General features: G+C 35.1%; 1 protein-coding gene across 7 annotated transcripts in view; it reads right to left on the bottom strand.

The window, feature by feature from the left end:
- Positions 1-12,947, bottom strand: part of ATP8A (ATPase phospholipid transporting 8A1) — a 187,280-nt gene that overhangs the window by 167,734 nt on the left and 6,599 nt on the right. The window contains exon 1 of one of the 7 annotated variants that reach the window (XM_072540151.1): positions 10,379-10,529. The exons of the other annotated variants lie outside the window; for them this stretch is intronic. The gene's annotated coding sequence lies outside the window, so the exon portion shown is untranslated. Of the gene's footprint in view, positions 1-10,378; positions 10,530-12,947 lie in introns of those variants that run through there. 7 annotated transcript variants of the gene reach the window in all.

The raw sequence follows: 12,947 nt of genomic DNA on the forward strand, positions 1-12,947 counted from the left end.
TTTTAGTCGTTACACTTATTTTGATAAAACTCTTAGTTTCAGAGCTATTCTTAAAAAACCTTTGAAAAACATGTTTTTTTTTTAACGAAAAATGACACTTTTCAACAGCGAATAACTCAAAAAGTATTGATCTAGCAAAAAAAATGTTTACTACATTTTTTGTTTGAAATTTGTCCTTCTATCGAACAGCGTGGTTATTTTGAGTAAAAAAATTTCCACCCTCGAAAAAGGGTGGCAAACACCCCCAGGGTGGAAGCGCACATCGGCACTATATAACTTTTGTTCCTTGAGTAATTTATTACCAACACACAAAATTTCAAATGAATCGATTCAGTTATAAAGAATTCGGAGGTAAAAACCCTCAGTAACTGATCTATTTCTGTTATGTATTGGATTGGTATATAATTGGTCGCAGAAAATCACCTCACTTCTTGGTTATGAGAGTATTCAAGTCGAGCCGCGGCGAATAAGGTTGTAACATCATTAGAAATATTAGACATTGCAGATGAAGCATGTGTTAATGTGACTGGCCAAAGAAAAACAATGAAATAAGTCTCTAAAAAGAAAAATTAGGCTTAGTGAGTGGAAGGATAATAAAAGAAAAACCCTACGAGACACTGGGAAGCAATATGTTTTCAGAAAAAGTACTGTTGTTCCTGAAAAAGTACCTCCAGTAAACGTAAGTACAGAAAATTGTGTTTATTTCCTGATGTTTAAGTATCTAAATAGCTTTAGATACATAAATTAGGTTAACACTTGTTAATATAGGTCATTTTTTAAATATGTTTAACACTACTGGAGCGTGTCAAACTATACATTTTTAAAACGCTTGCATAAAAATGTGTTTAATCCTAATTGAAAGCAACTATAAAATATTTAGAAACAAACACATACAGAAACAAATTGACGTGAGAAGACTGAGTGAACAACATATAAAAGAGAAAACAATAGTGAACATCAAAGAAAATTTACAAAATATAGAGAAACTGAATAGAAATACTGATAACATAGACCAAAAATGGGAGAATATTAAACATGTCGTAATGCTGGCAGGGAGAGAAAATTTAACACCGAAAGAAAGGAAACATAAAGAATGGATGAATGAGGAAATACTACAGTTGATGTGTGAAAGAAGGGTACACAAAACAAATAACCCGATAAGATACAAAGAAACAGATAAACTGATAAAAAAGAAAATAAGAGAAGCTAGAGAAAGATGGCTAAGTGAGCAATGCCAGGAGTTGGAACAACTGGAGCGAAAATATGACTTTTTTAATGTACACAAAAATATTAAAGAAATGACAGGAAGGAGAAGAACAACACAGATAGGACAGATCAAAGATACAGATGGTATACTCATAACAGATTTACAACAAAAAATGAATCGATGGGCAGAATACATATCACAACTTTTTGATGACAAAGATAGACAAGAAATCTCAAACGAATATACAGATGATACAGGGCCTGATATAATCAGAGAAGAAATAGATTATGCAATCAAACAAGCGAAAAGTGGTAAGGCCCCCGGTCCTGATGAAATTCCCGTAGAACTGCTCAAACTTATGGACGATGAATCTATTAAAATACTCCGAGATCTATTTAACACAATATATAGAACTGGAATAATACCTAGGGAATGGCTCCGTTCGACCTTTATACTACTGCCAAAAAAGGCAAATACAGCGAATATCGTACGATAGCTTTGATGAGTCATGCTCTAAAACTGTTCCTGAAAATAATCCATAATAGGATCTATAGGAAATTAGACGCAGACATCAGTAACACTAAGATGGGATTCAGAAAAGGGCTGGGTACAAGGGAGGCTCTGTTTGCAATGAATGTTCTCTCACAGAGATGCTTAGACATGAACCAAGAAATTTACACCTGCTTTATTGATTTCGAAAAGGCCTTTGACAAAGTACAACATGAACCACTAAGACAAATTCTAATAAAGAAAAATATAGACAGCCGAGATATTCGAATTATATGCAACCTATATTGGAATCAAACAGCAAATGTGAAGGTTGAGGGTAGGCTAACAGAAGAAATTCAAATCCGTCGCGGAGTCCGGCAGGGATGCATCTTGTCGCCACTTTTATTTAATCTGCATAGTGAAGCTATTTGTGAACAAGCACTCGAGGAAGAAGATCTCTGTCTGATAATAAATGGTGAGACGATCAACAATATAAGGTATGCTGACGATACGGTTCTCCTAACGGGAACGCTAGTAGAACTACAACATCTCGTTCAAAGTATCAATATATACTGTAACAGTTACGGCTTGAAAATTAATTTGAAAAAAACTAAATTTATGGTAATCACGAAATCAAAGAACATCAGAGCTAATCTTGTAATAGACAATACAACGATTGAGCGTGTGTCCTGTTATAAATATCTAGGTGCTTGGATCACAGACGATACTGATCAAACAAAAGAGATTAGATGTAGAATAGAAATCGCTAGATCAGTCTTTAATAGAATGCGCAAACTCTTTTGCAATCGTGATATCAATATAAAGTTACGAATACGAATTCTGCGGTGTTATGTCTTTTCTACCCTGTTGTATGGAGTAGAGGCTTGGACACTAAAACAGTTGACCACAAAAAACATCGAAGCTTTCGAGATGTGGTGCTATAGGCGCATTCTCAGAATATCATGGATGGACCGCGTCACTAACACGCAAGTACTCCAAACTTTAGACAAAAGATGTGAAATTCTAAATGAGATAAAAACTAGAAAGATGGAATACTTGGGGCACATTGTGAGAGGTGAAAAGTACGAATTTTTAAGAAATATCATGCAGGGCAAAATTAAGGGCAAAAGAAGTGTGGGAAGAAGAAAAATATCGTGGCTTCGTAATCTACGTGAATGGTTCGGGTGTAGTTCGATTGAACTTTTTAGGCGCGCTGCTAACAAAGTCGCAGTGGCCATGATGATTTCCAATCTCCGCTAGGAGTGGCACGAGAAGAAGAAGAATAAAATATTTAATTTTAATTAACTATAAAAGAAACTGAAGTAAACTGAAATTTTGTTGGCAACTGTGTTTTGCTTCAACGCGTTTCTTTGTTGCAGGCTAGAACTTGTCGCTGTTAGTATGGGTGTGACGAAATTAACTTGCAAAACTAAGCAAAAACACTTGCTTTTTAAACAATTCTACAGTGTTAGCTACGATAGACAAACAATGTTGTTATGCCAATATATGGATTTAGTAGATGTGAAAAGACGATATGTTCCTGAAGGTGAATCGCGACGAAACTGTTCGTTTACTTATACGTTGCCTGTTGCAAGCACAAATATACGTGTATGTCAAAAAACTCTATGTTCCATATTTGGGATACGCCCAGACGTATTCAAAAATTGCAAAAAAAATTTAGTTTAATCAAACACTGTCTGATAGAGGAAAACATAAAAATAGACCACATGCGATCTCCGATGAAGTAAGAGTAGCTGAGCGTAATAAACAAAAGCTTATTTTGCATCCAGACCTATCCATAAACAAAATGTATCTACTGTTTAAGGCAAAATTTCCGAATTTTCCTTGCAGTGAAAATCTGTACCGATACATATTTAACCCGAGATTTCCGGACATTCGTAAATTTTACGATTCGCATACTTCTTTAAGTATTTTCGGCTACTTACGGTCAACGCTCGGCCTTAGGCCGCTCGTTACCTTCTAATTTAGTGGTTAGCTAGATAGTGTCGTGTCCAGTTGTACCATTTAAAATTTCTACAATATAGTTTGTTTAAAAAGGTTAGAGAAGTAGCTGGTCTTTATCATAAGAAAACTCCACATACTATAACCGATTCGTCGGGAAAAATGATGAGACGAACATGAAATTCGAACAACCTGGTGTAATTATATAAGTGAACTGTATAATGATGATAGACCCGAAGAACTGGAGACTTTAGTTGAAGGTGAAGGACCAGAAATACTAAAATCAGAAATACTGCATGCTATAAAGTTAGCAAAGAACAAGAAAGCCGTTGGCCCTGATAACATACCGACAGAGATGTTAAAGCTGATAAATGAGGAAAACATTGGAATACTGGTCAAGCTTTTCAATGATGTTTATTCGACTGGTGATATCCCTGAAGATTGGTTAAAGTCCGAATTCATAACACTACCAAAAAAACAACGTCCGAAAAACTGTAGCGATTATAGAATGATAAGCCTTATGAGCCACACTTTGAAAATATTTCTACGCATCATCCACAGTAGAATCAGAAATAAATGTGAAGAAGACCAGGATGAAACACAATTTGGCTTCAGAAATGGACTGGGAACTCGGGACGCCCTCTTTGCACTAAATGTATTACTGCAGAAATGTCGAGATCAAAGGAAAGACGTCTTTGCTGTATTTATTGACTATGAAAAGGCCTTTGATCGAGTACAGCATCACAAATTAATTACAATATTAAAAGATACAGAAGTTGATAGTCAAGACATACGATTCATAGAAAAGTTATACTGTATCCAGTATAAATAGTATCCAGTTTTAATTATCTTGGTTGCCATATTACTGAACAACTAGATCCAGATCAAGAGATAAAACGTAGAATCGAGATAGCCCGCACGACATTTTTAAAAATGAAAGTGTAATGATAACTTGCAACTTCAACTTCGAAAGCGCATGGTTAAATGCTACATTTGGTCAGTCCTCTTATACGGTGTCGAAGCATGGACATTAAAAATATCCACCATTAATCATCTGGAGGCCTTTGAAATGTGGCTGCACAGACGTATACTAAAAATTCCATGGACGGCTATGCTGACAAATTTGTGGCAGTCCTTGAGAGAGCAAATGCTGCTCGCGAGCTGCTTGATAACATCAAATGTAGAAAGATGGCCTATTTTGGACACGTAGTAAGGGGAGACCGATATAATATTCTTCAACTTATTATGATGGGTAAAATCGAAGGACGCAGAGGAATTGGTAGAAAGCAGGCCTCTTGGTTGAAGAATATCAGGGAGTGGACAGGAATGAGGAAAGCTGAGCAACTCTTTAGAATAGCTCAAGACAGAGACAGTTTCGCCATGTTAATCGCCAACGTCAAGGGGACTTGATAGGGCACGTTAAGAAGAAGACAATATAGTTTTCACACCTTCGTCGTCAATTTTACGAAGCTCCGGTATCTACGATAGTTTTATTAGTAGGAGTATATTTTTTTGGCTATTTCCATCGTCTTCGAATAAATTTCATCGAGATAAGTTGTTAGCTCATTGATTGATTTTGTATTCTTGTATTAAATATAAATTTTGGAATTTACTATTTTATTTGAGAATACAGCCAACATTTTTTGGCAAACGATTTCCGAAGTGGGAGTCGAAACGTCAAATAAATTAATTTCAAACTAACATTGTGGCTTTATTCCCAAATAAAATAGTAAATTACATAAGATGCCCCAAGGAAATAGCTTCAGAACAATATATTTTGGATTTCAGTAAAATGGATTCCAAAAGGCCACTGACAGAAAAAGAACTGGAAGAAGAGGCTGCGCGTATTATGAATGGTGAAGACTGTGACTCAGATCCCTTCGAAGACAGTGACAGCGACTGGGAAGAAGATAATCTGGAGATAGAATCTTCACACTCGGATAATGAAGCTGTCGAAGATTTGATTGCATGTTGTAATGAACTGACAGGACAAGATGCCATTTCGGATATTGAAAAAGTTTCTACGTCGATATCTGGAAAATCAAAGTATGTAGTGGTCCCAACAAAAAAAAGTTTTAAGGCTAAGAATGGTCATAAGTGGTCGACCGAAGTTCCCCATAAATCAAGAAGGACAGCAGCAAGGAATCTAGTCAGGACCTGATAGAGTGTATGAGTTGTAATCGCTTTACATTTCTACTAAATTGTATAAGATTTGACGAAAAGCAAACAAGGCAAGAGAGACAAGTAAATGATCCTTTCACTCATATCCGCGAAATATGGGATATTTTCATTGGAATATGCCGCACTTCATATACTCCATCATCATATCTTACAATTGATGAGCAACTGCTAGGATTCCGAGGAAGATGCCCTTTCAGGATGTACATCCCCAATAAACCTTCAAAGTACGGGATTAGGATTGTTATGTTATGTGATTCTTATGAAAGAATTGAAACAAATGAAAAATAGAAAAGCACCCGGGCCTGGAGACATTCCCATCGAGTTAGTGAAACATGGACCGGATGCTCTTTTGGAAAGCATAGTGAATATTTTTAATAAATGCTTAATTGAAGGCCAAACGATTCCAGACGATTGGAATTTGGCCCACATTAGCCCCATTTATAAAAAGGGAGACAGAAAAGAATGCGGAAATTATAGAGGCATTAGCGTAACTAGCTCGCTGGGAAGGTTATATGGTCGTATATTGAAAAGAAGAATAGAAGAGGAGTATAAAGAAATTGAAGAACAAAGCGGCTTCAGAGCAGGAAAATCGTGCGTGGACAACACATTTACCCTTCAACAAGTAATTGAAAAACGAACAGCTCGAAACCTCCCTACGCATCTGGTATTTATAGATCTGGAGAAGGCTTATGATACAGTTCCTTTAAAACTCTTATTTAGTGTCTTGACGAAAACGGACCTTAGTAAAACATATCTAAAAGCAATACTGAACATCTATAAATGTCCTCAAAGCACTGTAAAAACAGGAAATACTTTCTCAAGGGTATTTACAGTAACGAAAGGCTTGAGACAAGGATGTTGTCTTTCCCCCACCCTATTCAAAATATATATCCAAGAAGCACTGCACCAGTGGAGACAAAAATGTGCGGGAATGGGGTTGAAGCTTAACAACCATTATCTGACAACGCTGTTCTTTGCAGATGATCAAGTACTAATTGCAAGCTGTGAAGAAGATGCAGATTATATGCTTAGAAAGCTCAAAGATGAATACGAAAAATGGGGGATGAGTATGAATATGTCTAAAACAGAATATATGCGAATAGGCAATGAAGACGAAGACCCGGATTTGGAAATTAGACAAATGAAAAGGTGCTACGAATACAAATATTTGGGAAGTATTATCTGCAGTAAAGGAACAACGGAACGAGATATAGACTATAGAGTGCAACAAGGCAGGAAGAGTGTTCAAATTCTGAATTCGATACTTTGGTCCAACAAAGCTACTATGAGAACTAAAATGACTATCTACAAAGTAATTGTAGAGCCCATTCTTACATATGGAGCAGAATGTTGGCAAATGACAGTAAAAGGAAAGAAAAAAGTTGACACGGTTGAAATGGACTACCTAAGAAGAGCTTGCCGTATATCAAGAGTAGAACGTATACCTAATTCTGAAATTAGAAGAAAAACAGATAGAGTACATACAACTTCTGAAAGAATAGAAACTAGACAGTTAATATGGTATGGACACGTACAGAGGATGGACGACAACAGATGGCCAAAAAGAGCTATGGAATACAATCCAAGTAATAGAAGGAAACGAGGAAGACCAGCCAAGTCTTGGATACAAGGTGTTATGGAAACCATGAAAGATAGAGCCATTGATGAAGACACCTGGAGAGATAGAAAAAGATGGCGATCGAAATGCGGGAAGCGGCAGAAGCTGTAGGATCCCCGCTTATATATATATATATATATATATGTTATGTGATTCCTCCAGTAAATATATGTTGGATGCAAGTCCCTATTTGGGAAAGAAAACTAATACCAATGGTTTACCACTAGCAGAGAATTATGTCAAAGAACTAACAAAATCGGAAAGTAACCATGGACAACTGGTTTACGTCAGTGAAACTAGTCGATGAACTGTTACAAGAGCCATATAAATTAACAGCATTAGGTACTCTTCGCAAAAACAAAAAAGAAATTCTCACAGAGATGTTGGCACTAAAAGATCGAAATGCGAACTCTTCGATGTTCTGGTTTGATCAGAAGAAAACTTTGTTATGTTACGTCCCTAAAAAACAGAAATTAGTTTTACTGCTTTCAACTTTGCATGAAACGGCAGAAGTATCAAAAGAAACAGGCAAGCCTGTAATTTTTTATAATTACACAAAATCAGGCGTAGATACTTTTGACCAAATGTGTTCCAACATGAGCTGTAACAGGAAAACCCGAAAAGAACATAAAATAAAATTCAATTACAGTAAGTGTTCAAAATGCCCTCCGTTTTCGCGAAAAAGTCTATTCTTTTTTCTAAAGATTCCATTAACCTTCTAAACGGTAGGGGATCAGCTATGATGTCATTAAATTGACGTTGAATTCTTTCTTCCAATTCTTGGAGTGAATTTACCTCTGTAGCATAGAATTTTTCCTTAATATACGACCAAACTGCGAAGTCCAAAGGGTTAAAACGCATGACCGAGGAGGCCAATGAATCGGAGCTTCTGCACCTCTACCAATCCATCGATTCGGAAAATGATTACTCAACCAATTACGACACCTTCTATCAAAGTGTTGTGGAGCTCCATCGTGCATAAAAAATAAAGATCTTCGCTCGTTTAGCGTTAAATCTTCTAATATCTCGAATAAGGAACTGTTTAAAAAATCAAGATACATATCACCATTTAAATTTCCAGGTAGAATATGATAACCTATTAATTTGTTACCTAAAGTTGCTGCCCAAACATTAAATGAGTGTTGGTAATGTGATACCCTTTTGACTCGTGGATTCTCATCACACCAGTAGTGTGCATTATGGGAGTTAAACATACCTTGTCGCGTAAAGGTAGCCTCGTCAGTAAAAAGAATGCATTTTAAAAAATTTGGATTGTGGGCTGTCCTTTGTTGCAATGTTTCACAAAAATCCACTCTAACCGGTAGATCATCTGGCAAGAGCTCTTGGACTTGTCTATAATGATAAGGATGTAATTGCTGTTCTTTCAGTATCCGCCAACAACTTGAAGAAGAATTATTTGTATGTCTTGCTATATTCTTTACGCTGTTGGATCTTGATGAAGTAAATTTAAAATATTATTTTCTTTATTAATTGTTCTTGTTGTTCTTGGTCTACCAGAATTTATTTTATTTGGTCTCACATTCCCAGTTTCTCGACAACGTCGTACAACGGCTCTAAATGTTTTTTTACTTGGTAAGTTTCTTCTAGGAAACTTTTCTGCATAACGTATCACATCTGCACTAGAACATCCTAAACATTCGCCTAAGGTTAATAACATGTCAGTGTATTCAACATTTGAGTACATTTTGATTTGATTTTACAAATAACAAGGTTTCAAAACTCTAATTATTGTTGATTTATCGTCATAAAAATCAAAAAATGTCAGATTTCCATGGCACACTTGGAGAAAATAGAGGTATAACAATTAGAACTTTATCATTACTACCAGCATCAATTATTACTTCAAAATTTTAAAATAAAAATATTACGAAAACGGTACACAGTATCGAGTTTTACCAAGAGTACCTTTTTCGTGTAAAATTGAATGATGTTAAAGTTTACTTGAAATTTTGATTAATAATTATACTCTTAAAAAAGTTATATTTACTAATACTTAGTACGATCCGTGTAACTAGCGCCCTCTATGAGAATCAGATATAAAAACAAATTCATGGGATGTATTAGCTTCCAAAACATATTCGTATAAAATTTCATTACAATTTTGCCAGTAGTTTCGGCAAAATCGTAAAAAATGCGTCAAATTTTTTTTCTTCAACGCCCTGTATCTTGAAAACGGATGACGTTACAAAAATTTTTTACTAAGCAAACCCCAATTATTTTTCAGTTTTTTACCTACCCTGAAGACGGGGTTACCTTTTTTGAAACACACTGTAGATATAGCTGCATACACTGCTTTAGTCGTATGGCAAACAAAATATCCAGAATAGCAAAACAAACATCTATGAAGAGTTATGAAGGAATATTACAAAAAGCAGTTTCGTAGCAACTACCAGCAGTTCCAAACGTGGAAGGTGCAGTTATCTAGGAAATTGGAATAAGTGTGACATGTATGTTCTAGATTTGTTTACAAAGACTAGAGACAAAAAAGACACAAAGAAAACATGTAACATATGTAAAATAATCTAATAAAATAATTATTACAGAATCTTGTGTTATTCTCAAAGAATTACAACTTATGGGAGAGCATGAACTAAGTTTATCCTGGGTCACTTCTCACTCGTCTCCCTTCTCATAGTGAATCAAATGATTGATTCGTTTTATGACCATTGTTACAACACCGCTCAGCTTCTAGACAACTCTATACCCCTCAGTGAAGCAAATGTTTAAATATTTATGGGACTGTTAACCTGAATTATCTCGAATATTATTACATAGGTATGAAAAAACCTGTTTCCGTTATGTATAAGTTATTTTGCATTGTAAAAAATCTAAAGAAACTCATTTAGGTACTATAAGGATTTACTAGGCATATATTATTTATAGAGGAACGAATAACTTACTTGTCAGGTAAATAATGTTTTAACAATGTAAACTATACAAATTTGAACAATATCTTAAGAAACAATCTACAGGTTTACTTAAAAAAACACACTTAACGAAAACTTGAACGAACCATATTCATTTCAAGCAAAAATTTATAGACACTCACTTATGAATCACATAATCCTACAATAGCGTCATTTATATAAAAGATAACAATTTTTTTTATCTTAATATGCTTGATAGTTCGTCTTCATTTGAATACGAAATCTGAAGATGCCACAGAAAAATATCGTGAATATCTATATGTAGCTAATTTATTCTATTACTGATAGTAGATGATAATATCAAGGGTTTTATAGATCTTGGAAAGACTGCGTTAACAGTAAGATAGATTTCCGCGTAAATTCAATTACAAACGTTAATAAGAAAGATACTTAGAGTGCCATTTTTTTTACTTTGCCACTATGGCATCCATTCTTTGAATATGTTATGTTCTTATTTGTATTGGCTTAATCTGCCGTTTAATTTATACATAGGATGAACCAATAGTCTGGAAGGTTTGGAAACTCCTAATTATCTCTTAAATGGAAGGTCCGAATTGTACAAAAACCGGGATACGCCTATTCTGCAATATGGAGACTTCAAATTTGATGCTTTCAATGTTGCCAGATTAACCATTTTTCTGATATCATTAGTCACTTTGGTTTTTTAAATACAACACCCTGTATATTGTACCTTTATTGACATTTCCACTTTAATACCAGTTCAGCCGTATAAAATGCTTTCGATTTTATGTAGTAAGGAACATTTTAAAAAGATAAAACAAAAGCCAAGAAACGCCTAATCGTCTCAATAAATTTTTTGATTGAAACTATGTACAATTACATTTGAACATACTAATTAAAAGTTTACTACATTGCTAAATTAATGTCTACATAATCAAGTGTTCAAAATGTCCTCCATTGTTAATTTGACAGTAACCTAAACGATGGTTGAATGTGTCTATTAAATTTCTTCATGTTTCTCTGGAAATTTTTTGCCTTAGCTCTGCAACATTTGTAAAACAGTTTAGTTTTACAAATTATACTTTTCAAGTATTCCCTAATAAAAATAATCTGTAGGATTCAAATTGGGTGAACGAGAAGGCCATTTAATACTACTTAAACTACCAGTCAATCGTCCGGGAAATTTCATCTACATAACGCCGAACATTTACACCAAAACGAGCTTGAGCTCCGTCTTGATGAAACCATATCTCATTAAAATTGGCTCCAAACTTGATTTTCAGGTCAAGTGCATATTAATTTCTAAGTAGCATTTCATAATTATCGCTTGATAAATTTCTTTCTATAAAAATGTCCAATTAAGTAACTAAGTACCCACTATACCGACCATATATTCAGTTTTTGTGGTCTTTAGTATGGTTTTCGGATTTACAACGTGGTATTAGATAGTAAACCAAAGTGTTTAATCTTTCGCCTGTATCTTACCCGAATTATCGTGCGGTGTAGCGAAAATTAAATACAGAATAAGTGAATAAGGTAAGAGTTAATTACTGTAGCAAAAATCTGAAGTTAATTTTGACATAAAAAGTACATTACAGTCATATAAAACATTCCACCGACGAAAAAAGTGAGGTTACCAGTTATCAAGTAAACTCATAGACAAATACAGGATCGACTGATAGTTGCAATACCAGCCCGTTCCCCCAGTGCGACAAAGAAAACTGACGCAAAGCAGTTCCTGCATATCTTTCTAATTTGCCAGGTATATCGACCACGTGCCCTAAATGACCAATGAGAAGGCCTCGTGGTCGATTAACCCAGCTCATTAGACAGAAATGCAGGGACTGCTTTGCGTCAGTTTTCTGTTGCACTGGGGGAACGTGACGGTATTGCAGCAGTCAGTCTATCTTGTATTATATGTCTATGGGTAAACTGGTAAAGAGGAGTGGAACGCTGGCCGAATTCCAAGCGGTGTTGCCAGATTAAAAATAAATAAATACCATCCCAAAAACAAAAATAATCATTTTGGTACGTGGCTAAGTGGGCATACTTTCGAGTTGTTGAAACGGGTATGCCCATTTAACGCTACGTAACAAAATGGAAAGCGACGATTATAGTACGGAAGATAAGACAAGGAAAAGTGGAGGTGAATCGGAAGACCAGGAATGTAACAGAAGTAAAAAAATCGGTTGCCTGTAAAGTCGGTTTTACGGGCGAAGATTTTACGTGACAACATCTTTTTCTCGGCAGAATATTTATTGATATGAATATTATTAAATTGCACAATAGGAACAAGGAATTGCCGCTATAAACTCAGTTTCTCAACTTTTGTGTCAATCTAACAATTAATCAATCAATCATAGTTTACGATAATGAAATATTAGTGTACAATTATTTACTTTTATTGTTGTAGTTGTTGTAAATGACGAATCTACTCACGAATTGAAGACAAATCTCACGATCTCACGATTAAGGTCTTACATCTTACGATTTTTAAATTTTTTTTAAATTTCAAGTGTTTCTAATAAAATGCATGGGAGGAAATCAGCTTTTTTTAGATTGTCACCTTGAAATATCCATA

The sequence above is a fragment of the Diabrotica undecimpunctata genome, chromosome 8, assembly GCF_040954645.1.
Source record: "Diabrotica undecimpunctata isolate CICGRU chromosome 8, icDiaUnde3, whole genome shotgun sequence".
NCBI classification, from domain to species: Eukaryota; Metazoa; Arthropoda; class Insecta; order Coleoptera; family Chrysomelidae; genus Diabrotica; species Diabrotica undecimpunctata.